This window comes from Coregonus clupeaformis, unplaced genomic scaffold, assembly GCF_020615455.1.
Source record: "Coregonus clupeaformis isolate EN_2021a unplaced genomic scaffold, ASM2061545v1 scaf0297, whole genome shotgun sequence".
Classification (NCBI taxonomy): Eukaryota; Metazoa; Chordata; class Actinopteri; order Salmoniformes; family Salmonidae; genus Coregonus; species Coregonus clupeaformis.
Genome location: NW_025533752.1, coordinates 384,744 through 399,913, shown reverse-complemented (window position 1 = coordinate 399,913; position 15,170 = coordinate 384,744). Strand labels below are relative to the sequence as shown.

At 43.9% G+C, this 15,170-nt stretch overlaps 1 pseudogene; it reads left to right on the top strand.

Moving 5' to 3' along the window:
• The first annotated feature begins 456 nt into the window (after positions 1–456).
• Positions 457–10,063, top strand: LOC121556637 (annotated as a pseudogene).
• Positions 10,064–15,170: the final 5,107 nt, after the last annotated feature.

Here is a 15,170-nt window from a genome sequence, read left to right as displayed (position 1 = left end):
GTTCATATAGTTTAGTAATACCACTGTGGACATGTTTCTACAACCTGAGTTCATATAGTTTAGTAATACCACTGTGGACATGTTTCTACAACCTGAGTTCATATAGTTTAGTAATACCACTGTGGACATGTTTCTACAACCTTCTGAGTTCATATTGTTTAGTAATACCACTGTGGACATGTTTCTACAACCTTCTGAGTTCATATAGTTTAGTAATACCACTGTGGACGTTTCTACAACCTGAGTTAATATAGTTTAGTAATATCATTGTGGACATGTTATCCATTCCAGAGGCTACTACCCCACTCAGAGAGCAGAGTATTCTGTTCAGGTCTACTCTGTTAAAGGATCAGTATTAACATCTACAATCTCTCTCTCCTTTATCTCTGTAGTGGATGGTCTACTCTGCCAGAGGATCAGTCCAGGTGTGCAGTGTGTCAGCAGGTGCTGAGGGATCCAGTCTCTATCGCCTGTGGACACAGGTTCTGCAGACAGTGCATCACCAGATACTGGGAGAAACCTGCTCCTTCAGGAGACTATGACTGTCCTCAGTGTAGAAAGAGATCCAGAACACGGCCTGTACTACAGCAGCTGAGTCAACCCAATAAAACAAGAGGCTCTGAAAACAGTAAGACCACTTGCACACGTGGGCCAAGTCAATACCTTAATATGATTTACAGTAGTTAACTACAATATTATGAGATAATAGAAGTTACTGTAGTTGTGGAAGGCCCACTTTTCATCCTGTCAATGAATGTTTCTGATACACATCATTTTTCCTCTTCCCTTGTGTTAGGCCTACTGCTGCTAGGTAGCTCTCTCTCTGCTCTCTCCCTCCCCTCTGTCTGTCCTTGATTGCAGGAGTGAAGTCTGGTGTGCGGGAGTCAGGGTTCCAGCTGCAGCTCATTCACCATAATCACCTCAGCCTTTAAGACCCGGTCAAACTTACCACTCATCGTCAGATCATAGTCAAGACGACCATATATTTGGAACCTGACTCCTGCCTCCGCTTCACTCCTGCCACCACCATCCTGCTCTCCACTACCGGACCTCTCTTTTGGACTCACCACGGACACTAGGACATTACGGTACCACACCTGCCCTGACCTGGATCTGTTACCCTCCCTGTAACCTGGACTTGCTCTTCCCCTATTATTGGAAACCTGGACTATTGAACATTTTAAATAAACCTGTTAAACCTTCTCTGGCTTGGTGTACTTGTCTGCATTTGGGTTCTAATACTGGTAAATCATAACAGTATGATCTGACCATCATGAACCCAGCAGACAGTAGCCTCGGATACCACCCCAGAGTGCACTCAAATTTGGACTGCCATAGCCAATCAGGGCATTTTACTTGGCCAACATGATACCCTGTTTAAGACGATTGCTGAGGACAGTCAGGTGCTGCTTAATCAGGTTCAATTACTCACCAATCAAGTGTCTGCCCTTACTACCCCTTCAGCCCAGATCAGAGAGCCTTTTGTTCCTGCTCCAGAGCGCTATGACGGGAACATGGGAACCTGTGGCGATTTTTTGACTCAATGCTCGTTAGTGTTTGAACAACAGCCCCTCACCTACGCCTCAGAAAGAGCCCGTATTGCCTACCTTATCAACTCTACTAGCGGTTCCGCTCGTGCCTGGGGATCCGCGGTCTGGGAGAGTCAGTCGGACATTTGCAACGCTTCGTTGCCTTCACCACTGAGATGAGGAAGGTTTTTGACCACCCCGTACGAGGCAAGGAGGCTCCGAAACGGTTGTTTTCTCTTCCGGCAGGGGGCTCGCAGTGTGGCGGAGATGGCAGTGGAGTTTGGACTTTAGCAGCAGTGAGTGGTTGGAATGACGAGGCATTACAAGGAGTGTTCATCAATGCTTTGTCTGAGACTTTAAAAGATGAATTGGTGTCATATGATGAATCGCCACGCTGGATAATCTTATTTCACTCACCATCAGGTTGGATAATCGGATTCGGGAGCGCCGCCGGGAGAGGAGTGTTAGTTCCAAGCAACCTGTCTGTCATCAACAAACTCCTCCCCGCATCTTCCCTACGGAGAAAGCCGTGTCTTCCCGAGTCGATACGAGGAGCACTGAACCCGAAGCCATGGAGGTGGGTGGTGCACGGTTGTCCTCAGAGGAGCGTGCACGTCGTATTCAGGCTCGGGTCTGCCTGTATTGTGGAGAAGCTGGTCATTTCGTTCCTTCCTGCCCAGTTCGTCCGGGGAAAAGGGCCGGCTCATCATTAATGGGGAGAAGTTTTGGTGAGCCGAGCAGCGGATTCTTCCTCTTCTCCCCGCATTCTGCTCCAGGCATCCCTCCAGTGGCAGTTCCAGAATCTCTCTGTTAGTGCGCTGATTGACTCTGGTGCCGACGAAAGCTTTTTGGATAGAGAGTGGGCTCAACAAATGGATTTGGAGACTGTCCGCTGCAGGCTAAGGGTCTAAATGGACAATTGTTGGACAACACCTTGTAGTGGATGACAACCTGCAGAGAGCTATAGTAAACCATAAAGACAGTCTGAAAAGGAGGTATGAATGTGTGATAGAAGGTATGGAAAAAGCAGGGAACCAAACTCCCCTCAACAGGATTTACACAGAGCTCTACATCACCGAGGGAGAGAGTGAAGGGGTTAACAATGAACATGAGGTGTGGCAGCTAGAGACAGCATCCAGGACACCAACCTCACATGACACAGCAATCCACTGCAATGACATCTTTAAACCCTTACCAGGCCAAGAGAGAAGCATCAGAACTGTGCTGACGAAGGGCATCGCTGGCATCGGAAAAACAGTCTCTGTGCAGAAGTTCATCCTAGACTGGGCTGAAGAGAAGGCGAACCAAGATGTGGATATCATATTTGTGCTTCCTTTCCGGAGCTGAACTTGATTAAAGATCTCCAGTACAGTCTTCTCAGACTTTTAAATGGCTTCCACACAGAACTAGACATAGGCAATGCAAAGAAACTCACTGCCTGTAAAGCTATGTTCATCTTTGATGGTTTGGATGAAAGCAGACTTCCATTGGATTTCCAGCACAATGAAAGGTGTCTGATGTCACCCAGACATCGTCTGTCGATGTTCTGCTGACAAACCTCATCAAGGGGAATCTGCTTCCTCTGCTCTCCTATGGATAACCTCCCGACCAGCAGCAACCAATCAGATCCCCCTAAGTGTGTTGACCAGGTGACAGAGGTACGAGGGTTCAATGACCCACAGAAGGAGGAGTATTTCAGGGAAGAGATTCAGTGATGAGGACATGGCCAGCAGAATCATCTCACACATAAAGACATCAAGGAGCCTCCACATCATGTGCCACATTCCAGTCTTCTGTTGGATTTCTGCAACAGTCCTTGAACACATGTTGAGTACAGACAAGAGGAGAGAGATGCCCACGACTCTGACTGAGATGTCAATACACTTCCTGCTCATTCAGACCAGCCTGAAGAACCAGAAATATCATGGAAGAGATGAGATGGATCAACAGGAGCTCATGGAGTCAGATAAGGAAATTATTCTGAATCTGGGGAAGCTGGCGTTTGAAAATCTGGAGAAGGGTAATCTCATGTTCTATGAAGAAGACCTGAAAGAGTGTGGCATTGATGTCAAAGAAGCCTCAGTGTACTCAGGAGTGTGCACACAAATCTTTAAAGAAGAGTCTGTGTTATTTCAGAGAGTTGTGTACTGCTTTGTTCATCTGAGCATTCAGGAGTTTCTCTCAGCTGTCTACATGTACCATTGTTACACAACCAAGAACATGGATGCACTGAAGCCCTTCCTCAAGAGAAAGTCTAGAGCTGCATCTGAAAAGCTAACCTTGCATGAGCTGCTGAAGAGTACCGGGGATAAAGCCTTGGAGAGCAAGAACGGACACCTGGACCTCTTTGTCCGCTTCCTTCATGGCATGTCACTGGAGTCCAATCAGAAACTCCTACGAGGTCTGGTGACACAGACAAAAAGCAGTCCAGACAGTGTCCAGAAAACAATCCAATCCCTTAAGGTGATGCAGAGGAAGAACATCTCCCCTGAGAGGTGCATCAATCTCTTCCACTGTTTGATAGAGATGAAAGACCATTCAGTACAGGAGGAAATCCAAGCATACTTGAGGTCAGAGAAGAGATCCAAAAACCTCACACTTTCTCAGTGTTCAGCACTGGCCTACATGCTACAGATATCAGAGGAGGTTCTGGATGTGTTTGACCTGAAGGTATACAAGACATCAGAGGAGGGTCGTAGGAGACTGCTCCCAGCTGTGAGAGGCTGCAGGAAAGCTCTGTAAGTATTCATGGAAATATCCCACACCAAAATACATTGTAGTTACAGCAGCATTTTTATTGGCTGACTGGCTCTGTAAGTACTCATGTGACTATCCCTCAGACCAAACTTTACTGTATGTAAGAACAACAATATTTTCATTGGCTGACTAAACTTTCTATCAGCTGAAAAGTCTTAAACAAACTGTAATACAAACGGATCAGAAAAGTTGTAGCATTGAGACATCTATACACAGTGTTCACATTATTAGTGAAGAGGTAACTGTAAGCAGGGAAGCTAAATGTAACATTTTAATCCAACCTGTCCCTCATGGTATTTACTCTGTTGACAGACTCACTGGCTGTAAACTCACAGACACATCCTGTGAACTGTTGGCCTCAGCTCTCAGTTCAAACCCCTCACACCTGAGAGAGCTGGACCTGAGTTACACTGTCATGAAGGATTCAGGAGTGAAGCTGCTCTCTGCTGGACTGGGGAATCCCCACTGTAAACTGGAGACTCTGAGGTCAGTATTCCTGTAGTTGGTCAACAAGTGATAACTGTTCACCAGATCCACATGTGTTTACCAGGCACACATAGTCCACACCATATGTGTTTGGACAGTGAAGTTTACAGTTTTAAATTTGGCGCTATGCTCCATCATTTTGGATTTGAAATTGTTTCATATTAGGCAACAGTACAGAATGTCATATTTTATTTGAGGGTATTCATACATACCTGTTTTACTGTTTAGAAATGAAAGCACTTAATGTATGTAGTTCTCCCATTTGAAAAAGTCATAAGTATTTGGACACATTAATTTAGTCCAATGATTAGTGTTTTAGTGTTTGGTCTTTGAATATTCTTTGCCTGCAGTGATTACATCAAGCTTGTGTTGTCAGTAAGAATAGAAGATGTTTCTGAACACTTCTACATTCATGTGGATGCTACTATGATTATGAATTATCATGAATGAATCGTGAATAATGATGAATGAGAAAGTTACAGAGGATCAAGGATCATTCCCCCTCTGTTATTGGTAATGGTGAGAGGTTAGCATGTTTTGTTGTAGCCTCTGTAACTTTCTCACTCATTATTATTCATGATACATTCATGAGTTTTATTAATCATGGCATTATCAGGATTAATTGTTTCGAAACATGTTATCTACTCAATTAAACAGAAAATTACTCCAGTCATCATCCACCATTCAGTTACTATCGGGTAAAACATAACCCAAAACACAACCAAAACAAACTGCAAATGCAACCAACGAGTTTGGGACCAAATACTAAACCTTTGACTACATTAATACACTTGAAGTGAATTGGTCAGAATACTTTTGACTTCTTCAAATGGGGGGAATAGATACATAAAGTGCTTTCATTTAAAATGTTAGCTTCTCTGTCAAAATAGATATGGTGTGGACTGTATACTCAATACAATCTAAATCTGATACCTCACTGTCTGTCTTTTGACTGATACTGCTTTTTAAACTGCTCTGGTCAGTCTACTCAAATATTTGTACTGTACATGTTTCTATCTAGAATCAATAATCTGATAATTTCTAATAATGATACATTAATTTATGAATAGATATGGCAGGTTTCAGGACACTGATATATCTGAATATGTTGAAAAAATATACTGCCACTATTTTTATCGCAAAGAATAGCAGTGTGATTTTAATATGATTTGACTCTTTGCAGGCTGTCACGCTGTCTAGTCACAGAGGAAGGCTGTGCTTCTCTGGTCTCAGCTCTGAAGTCAAACCCCCTCACACCTGAGAGAGCTGGATCTGAGTAACAATGACCTGAAGGATTCAGGAGTGAAGCTGCTCTCTGCTGAACTGGGGAATCCCCACTGTAAACTGGAGACTCTGAGGTCAGTATTCCTGTAGTTGGTCAACAAGTGATAACTGTTCACCAGATCCACATGTGTTTACCAGGCACACATAGTCCACACCATATGTGTTTGGACAGTGAAGCTTACAGTTTTACATTTGGTGCTATGCTCCATCATTTTGGATTTGAGATATAATGTTTCATATTAGGCAACAGTACAGAATGTCTCCTTTTATTTGAGGTTTTTCATACATATCTGTTTTACTGTTTAGAAATGAAAGCACTTTATGTGTCTAGTTCTCCCATTTGAAGAAGTCGTAATTATTTGGACAAATTAATTTAGTCCAAAATTTTGTATTATATTCATGATACATTCATGAGTTTTATTAATCATGTCATCATCAGGATTAATTCAGTAGTGTTTAGAAACATGTTATCTACTCACTTAGACAGAAAATTACTCCAGTCATCATCCACCATTCAGTTACTATTGGGCAAAACATAACCCAAAACACAACCAAAACAAACTGCAAATGCATTCAACAAGTTTGTAGAATCACAAGCTTGATGTAGTCACTGCAGGTAAGGAATATGGTACCAAATACTAAACGTATGACTACTTTAATACAATATAAGTGAATATGTCCAAATTATTACGACATATACAAATGGGAGAAATAGATACATGAAGTGCTTTCATTTCTAAATGGTGAAACAGATATGTATTAAAATATCCTCAAATAAAAGGTGACATTATATACTGTCAACTCATATGAAACATTTTATCTCAAATCCAAAATGTTGGAGTATAGAGCCACATTTAAAATGTCAGCTTCACTGTCAAAATAGATATGGTGTGGACTGTACACTCAATACAATCTAAATCTGATACCTCACTGTCTGTCTTTTGACTGATACTGCTTTTTAAACGGGTCTGGTCAGTCTACTCAAATATTTGTACTTTTATATTTTTCTCTCTACAAGCAATACTTTGATAATTTGTCATTTCTAATAATGAATTCATTTATGAAAGATATGACAGGTTTCAGGACACTGATATATCTGAATATGTTGAAAAAAATATACTGTCACTATTTTCACCAGAATAGCAGTGTGGTTTTAATATGATTTGACTCTTTGCAGGCTGTCAGGCTGTCTAGTCACAGAGGAAGGCTGTGCTTCTCTGGTCTCAGCTCTGAAGTCAAACCCCTCACACCTTAGAGAGCTGGACCTGAGCTACAATCACCCAGGAGACTCAGGAGTCAGACTGCTCTCTGCTGGACTGGAGGATCCACACTGGAGACTGGAGAAACTCAAGTATGTAGAGGGTTTATGTTGGGTTTATGTTAATGTTCATATCACACATGTTGGAGTTATCAGGCTAGTTAAGACAAACATTCTGACCACCACTTGGACTAAGTTATATGCTGTCACACACACACCTTGTTATATAAAGACTGTGTGTCCTGTGTGTGTGTGTGTCCTGTGTGTGTGGGTCCTGTGTGTGTGGGTCCAGTGTGTGTGTTTGTGTGTGTGTTTGTTTGTCCAGTGTGTGTGTGTGTCCAGTGTGTGTGTGTGTGTGTGTGTCCAGTGTGAGTGTGTGTATGTGTGTGTGTGTGTCTAGTGTGTGTGTGTGTCCAGTGAGTGTGTGTGTCCATTGTGAGTGTGTATGGGTCCAGTGTGTGTATGTGTGTGGTTCCAGTGTGTGTGTGTGTCCAGTGTATCAGTACGAACACACACACTGGACAGACACACACACACACACACAAACACACTGGACACATACACTACACACACACACACACACACACACACACACTGGACACATACACACACACACACACACACACACGGACTGGACACACACACACACTGAACACACACACACACTGGACACACACACACACACGTTGGACACACACACACACTAGACACACACACACTCACACTGGACACACACACACACACTGGACACACACACACACACACTGGACAAACAGACACACACACACACACACACTGGACACACACACACACACTAGACACATACACACACTGGACACACACACACACTCACACTGGACACACACACACACACACACTGGACACACACACACACTGGACATACACACGACACACACACACTGGACACACACTGGACACACACACTGGACACACACACACACAATGGACAAACACACACACTGGACACACACACACTGGACACACACACACTAGACACATACACATTCACACACACAAACTGGACACAAACACACACACACACACACACACACACACTCACTGGACACACACACACACACACACTCACTGGACACACACACACACTTGGACAAAGTTATATGCTGAGAGTGTGTGTGTGTGTGTGTGTGTGTGTCCAGTGTGTGTGTGTGTGTGTGTGAGTTCAGGTGTATCCCTCAATTACTGTCTGTTCTTCTGCTTACCGCTACAGTGTGGAACATGGTGGAGAGAACACAATGAAACCTGGACTTAGAAAATGTGAGTGTTGACTGCTGTGAAGAATATGACTAAGAATAAGTCTTAATTCAAGTGAAGTCAAAGTCAAAGACCACCATCATTACTTACTTGGTCAAATTAAATATCAGCTGTAGTTCTACAGAAGCACAAATCAGGGACACCAAAGTTTACAAAGAGTTGCTTTGACAATATGTGTGTGTGTGTGTGTGTGTGTGTGTGTGTGTGTGTCTGGCGTGTTCCTGTTACATTAGAAATGTGTGTGTGTGTGTTCAGAGTGTGTGTGTTTTCATGCTTGCATGCATACAGGTGTGTGTGTGTGTTCAGGGTGTGTGTGTTCAGGGTGTGTGTTTGTTCAGGATGTGTGTGTGTGTGTCCAGTGTGTGTGTGTGTTCAGGGTGTGTGTATGTGTGTGTGTTCAGTGTGTGTGTGTGTGTGTGTTCAGGATGTGTGTGTGTGTCCAGTGTGTGTGTGTGTGTGCGTTCAGGATGTGTTTGTGTGTCCAGTGTGTGTGTGTGTGTGTGTGTGTGTGTTCAGGATGTGTGTGTGTGTCCAGTTTGTGTTTGTGTGTGTTCAGGGTGTGTGTGTGTGTGTGTTCAGGATGTGTGTGTGTGTCCAGTGTGTGTATTCAGTGTGTGTGTGTGTGTGTGTGTGTTCAGGATGTGTGTGTGTGTCCAGTGTGTGTGTGTGTGTGTGTCCAGTGTGTGTGTGTGTGTGTGTTCAGGATGTGTGTGTGTGTCCAGTGTGTGTGTTCAGTGTGTGTGTGTGTGTGTGTGTTCAGGATGTGTGTGTGTGTCCAGTGTGTGTGTGTGTGTGTGTGTTCAGGGTGTGTGTGTGTTCAGGGTGTGTGTGTGTGTGTGTGTTCAGGATGTGTGTGTGTGTGTGTTCAGTGTGTGTGTGTGTTCAGGATGATGATGATTTCTAATATTGTGTTTGGTTTCATCCATCAGATGTCTGTGATCTCACACTGGACCTAAACACAGTAAACAGACTTGTCTCTCTGTCTGAGGAGAACAGAAAGGTGACATGGGGGAGAGAGAAGCAGCCGTATCCTGATCACCCAGAGAGATTTGAGGACTGGAGACAGGTGCTGTGTAGAGAGGGTCTGACTGGGCGCTGTTACTGGGAGGTAGAGTGGAGTGGGGGAGGGGCTGTTATAGGAGTGACATATAAAGGAATCAGCAGGAGAGGAGGGGGTAGTGACTGTAGGATTGGATGGAATGACAAGTCATGGAGTCTGTTCTGCTCTGGCAACAGTTACAGAGCCTGGCACAATAATAAGTCCACTACCATAGACGTCCTCTCCTCCAGCCCCCACAGAGTAGGAGTGTATCTGGACTGGCCAGCCGGCACTCTGTCCTTCTACAGAGTCTCCTCTGACACACTGACCCACCTGAACACATTCCACTCCACATTCACTGAGCCCCTCTATCCAGGGTTTAGGGTTTGGGATGTTGACTCCTCAGTGTCCCTGTAAATAATTACCATGGTAACACTGACACACACACCCATTGGACACACACACACACACACACACTGGACACACACACACACACACACACACACACACACACTTGACACACACACACACACACACTGGACACACACACACACACACACACACACTGGACACACACACACACACACTGGACACACACACATACACTGAACACACACACTGGACACAAACACACTGGACACACACACACACACACTGGACACACACAAACACACTGGACACACACAAACACACACACACACACACACTGGACACACTCACACTGGACACACACACACACTGGACACACACACACACACACACACACTAGACACATACACACACACACACACACACACTGTACACACACACACACTGGACACACAAACTGGACACACACAAACACACATACACACACACACACACTGGACAAACACACACACACTGGCCACACACACACTGGACAGACTCACACTGGACACACACACACACACACTGGACACACACACACTGGACACTGTACACACACACACACTGAACACACACACTGGACACACACTGGACACACACACACACACTCACACTGGACACACACACACACACTGGACACACTCACACACACACACACAATGGAGACACACACACTGGACACACACACACCGGATACACACACACACCGGACACACACACACACCGGACACACACTGGACACACACACTGGGTACACACACACACCCACACACACAGACACTGGGCACACACACACACACACACACTGGACACACACACACACACACACACACCAGACAAACACACTTGCTGGACACACAAACACTGGACACACACACACTGGGTACACACACACACACACACACTGGACACACACACACACACACACACACACTGGACAAACACACTTGCTGGACACACAAACACTGGACACACACAGACTCGGTACACACACACACACACACACTGACACCCACACACACACACACACTGGACACACACTGGACACACACACACACCAGACACACACACACACTGGACACACACACTGGACACACACACCGGACACACACACATGCTGGACACACAACCACTGGACACACACACACACACACACACACACTGGACACACACTGGACACACACTGGACACACACACACCGGACACACACACACAAACACACTGGACACACACTGGACACACACACACACACACACTGGACACACACACACCGGACACACACACTGGGTACACACACACACAGGACACACACACACACACACACACTGGACACACACACAGACACACACTGGACACACACATGCTGGACACACAAACACTGGACACACACACACACTGGACACACACACACACTGGACACACACACACACTGGACACACACACACTGGACACACACACAGACACACACTGGACACACACACACACAGACACTGGACACACACACATGCTGGACACACAAACACTGGACACACACACACTGGACACACACACGCACACATACACACACACACACACACACACACTGGACACACACACACACACACACAAAGGAGACACACACACTGGACACACACACACACACATATTGGACACACTGGACACACACACACACACTGGACACACACACACACACTGGACACACACTCACACATCTTCATATAATAGTGAGGACCTTGACACAGGACCTTCAAATGAGGACCATCATTTCTGATAGAATTGGGAACAAACAGACTCCTCATTCCAGCACTAAGTGTCCAACAAATACAGACATCACTTCAACACCTGATAAACTCCAATGAACAAATAGACATGCAGGGCACCAGTCTAGTGAGGACCAGTGGTTGCTAGGCAGTTTCTGGATCCCAGGTTCCAGAACAGCTTCTATCCCAGTTCTATCTGCCTGTTAAATCAAGCAACCTAAACTGTTTCCATCAGACTTTTAGAACATCACTGAACATTTTTTTATTTTATGATCTTTTACCACTTTGCATTTTTTATTGATGTTCTTATGATATATTTTACTGTTTGTGTGTACGTACCACAGGAGGTTGGTGGGACCTTAGTTGTGGAGGACAGGCTTGTAATGGCTGGAGCGGATTGAGTGGAATGGTATCAAACACATCAAATACATGGTTTCCATGGTTTCCATGTGTTTGATGCCATTTAATTGGCTCCGTTCCAGCCATTATTATGAGCCGTCCTCCCCTCAGCAGCCTCCACTGGTATGTACTGTCCTATATGAGCTCCAACAAGGAATTACAATGTATGTATTACTTTTAATACCTGCAAATGGCAAATAAACTACTTGAACTCCTTATGAGTGTCTGCAGCCGACTAGGCTGTTGCCATCTGACAAGATGCCATCTGACATTACAGGAATATTCTGCAAATGTTGATGAATCCACCCAAAACAACATGTAGTCTTTCCCCTAGACTCCCATGAAGTTATAGTGGGACATTATGAGGTGACGTTGAGGTAACATACTCAGAACATACTGCACATTGTTGATCCTGTTTTAGATGGATCCTCTGTTTAACTATTTAAACTCTTACAATAACACTGTTGAAATACCAATGTGATAATTTGTTGCATATATTTTATGTTGAAAAATAAATTGTACAATTATATACGGACATATGCTCCATAACTGTACAATTGTGCATGGATATATTGTACTTTTCATAATAAAAAGCATGTTAATTGTCAAAACAATGTCGTTATCAATTTTACATTGTCCTCTCCCAGTCACAGGTTGATGTTTTGTCATGAATCTTGCCCTGGAGGCAGAACTGCACGATTTCCTCTAGATATGCCAGCTGCATAGTCAAAATTGGCTATATCGTAAACATTTGTGGAAAATAATTGTGTTTTATGGTCTTAATTTAAGGTAAGGATTAGCAGTGAGGTTAAGGTTAGCATTAAAATCAGATATTATTACTTTATGCCTGTGCCAGCTAGTGACCACTTTGCAGAACTGCCTCCAGGGCAAGATTCATGACAATAAATGCCAACCTGCCTCCCAGTCATCCCCTCCCTATCTCTACAAGGCTGCAGAACCTGCAAGCTAGTGATGTGGGGGTTGTCTCATAACCCACAGTCCCCAGGCGGGTGGGTGGCAGGCAGGTTCAATACAAAGAAAACAATAGACTACATAAGAAAATCCATCAATGGATCATTATTGTGCAATTTACACTAAGTGGACAAAACATTAAGGACACCTGCTCTTTCCATGACAGACTGAGCAGGTGAATCCAGGTGAAAGCTATGATCCCTTATTGATGTCACTTGTGGATGAAGGGGAGGAAACAGGTTAAAGAAGGATGTTTAAGCCTGGAGACAATTGAGACATGGATTGTGTGTGTGTGTGCCATTCAGAGGGTGAATGGGCAAGACAAAATATTGAAGTGCCTTTGAACGGGGTATGGTAGTAGGTGCCAGGCACACCGGTTTGTGTCAAGAACTGCAACGCTGCTGGGTTTTTCACGCTCATGGTACACCACCCAATGGACATCCAGCCAACTTGACACAACTGTGGGAAACATTGGTAGTCAACATGGGCCAGCATCCCTGTGGAACGCTTTCAACACCTTGTAGAGTCCATGCCCCGACGAATTGAGGCTGTTCTGAGGGCAAAAGTGGGGAAGTAACTCAATATTAGGAAGGTGTTTGATATAACGTCTTTTGATACAGCATTTATTAATGTCTTTAAAGTCATCAGCTGTAGGTGAGAGAGAGGAGAAGGACACGCCATGTGTTGTGTCGGTCACGGATGGGGGGCCAGAAGGTCGGCGTGCCAAGATAGATTAGGGGCCACTGTTGCTAATCTTAGAAAGAGTACGTGATGGAATGGCCTGGCTCTGGGTGCCACACGATACTATGTATGGGGATCCTATTGTAGGAGGTGAGTGACACTCAATAATGGTTGGCAACTGTGGGATGGAAGTAGCTCGGAGAGCATTATATAAACTGAGAGGTTTTCTATGGAAGTCATTCAGATGACAAGAGGCTACGCCCGTATCGCTTTGTCATTGAATCCAGTACTGTAACCATTAAATAACAATGAATCAACTCTCCATCTAAGTGGTCGACTACTCTCTTACATCCTGAAGTCACGAGATACCAGAGAAACTGGTCATAACAGATTGGAGTCTAAGCGAACAGGATGCAGTTTACAGCCGAACTAACAGGGAAGCAAACTTTTCATTTTTTTAATAGGTTAAATTCTGCTTATCTGTGGTAAAGCTGAGCTGTAACGAACGCTTTAAAATGCAATATTTTGTTGAGGGGAACAGATGAGTGGTATTCAAGTACGTAAACAGATGGAAGGAGAAATAGCAAATAAGACAATAACATGGTGCTGTGATTCAACAACAAATGCTCAGAGCGATCATGTTGAATCATGGCACCAATGACAAAATAGGCAAACTATATTATAATAAAGATCAAGTTGGCGATTTGATTTAAGTATTTGATTACTAATATTGGATGAACTAATAAAAGTAATGGATAGCCAACTTAGTAGACCGGTATCTGGAAAAACAGTCTCCATTAAGAGTAAACCAGAGCTTCATTTTACCTCGAAGAGAGAGAAAGGAAATGACTGAATTATTACAGACAAATCCGCATTTAAAACAAGTATCTTTTAAAAGTAGTGAAAATCAGACAATGTGCAAATGGATGTTAAGTAAATGAGGATTTTTCTATGTGGAACTATATCTTAGTGATTTATCAGCATGGACAGATAATGACTATCCTCAAGCTGGTAGTTTTAAAAGGGTTAAATTACAAGTAGAGCGAAAGTATATAATTGCTAATACAGCCATAAGCTACCCGAAATGGGATTTAAATGACATGAAAGAGGTGTATAAATCATGGGATTTAATGAGTGCACAATGGACTGTAAATATCATTAGGAAGGAGGAAAAGTCAGTTAAGAAATGAGGTAATTTGGCAATGGAGCAACATAATCTACCTTATGAAAAGAGTCAGTCCACAAGGGGATATAAAAGGATCTGACAGTATGAAAGGAATTTATCCACAGTTAGCGAACTCTAT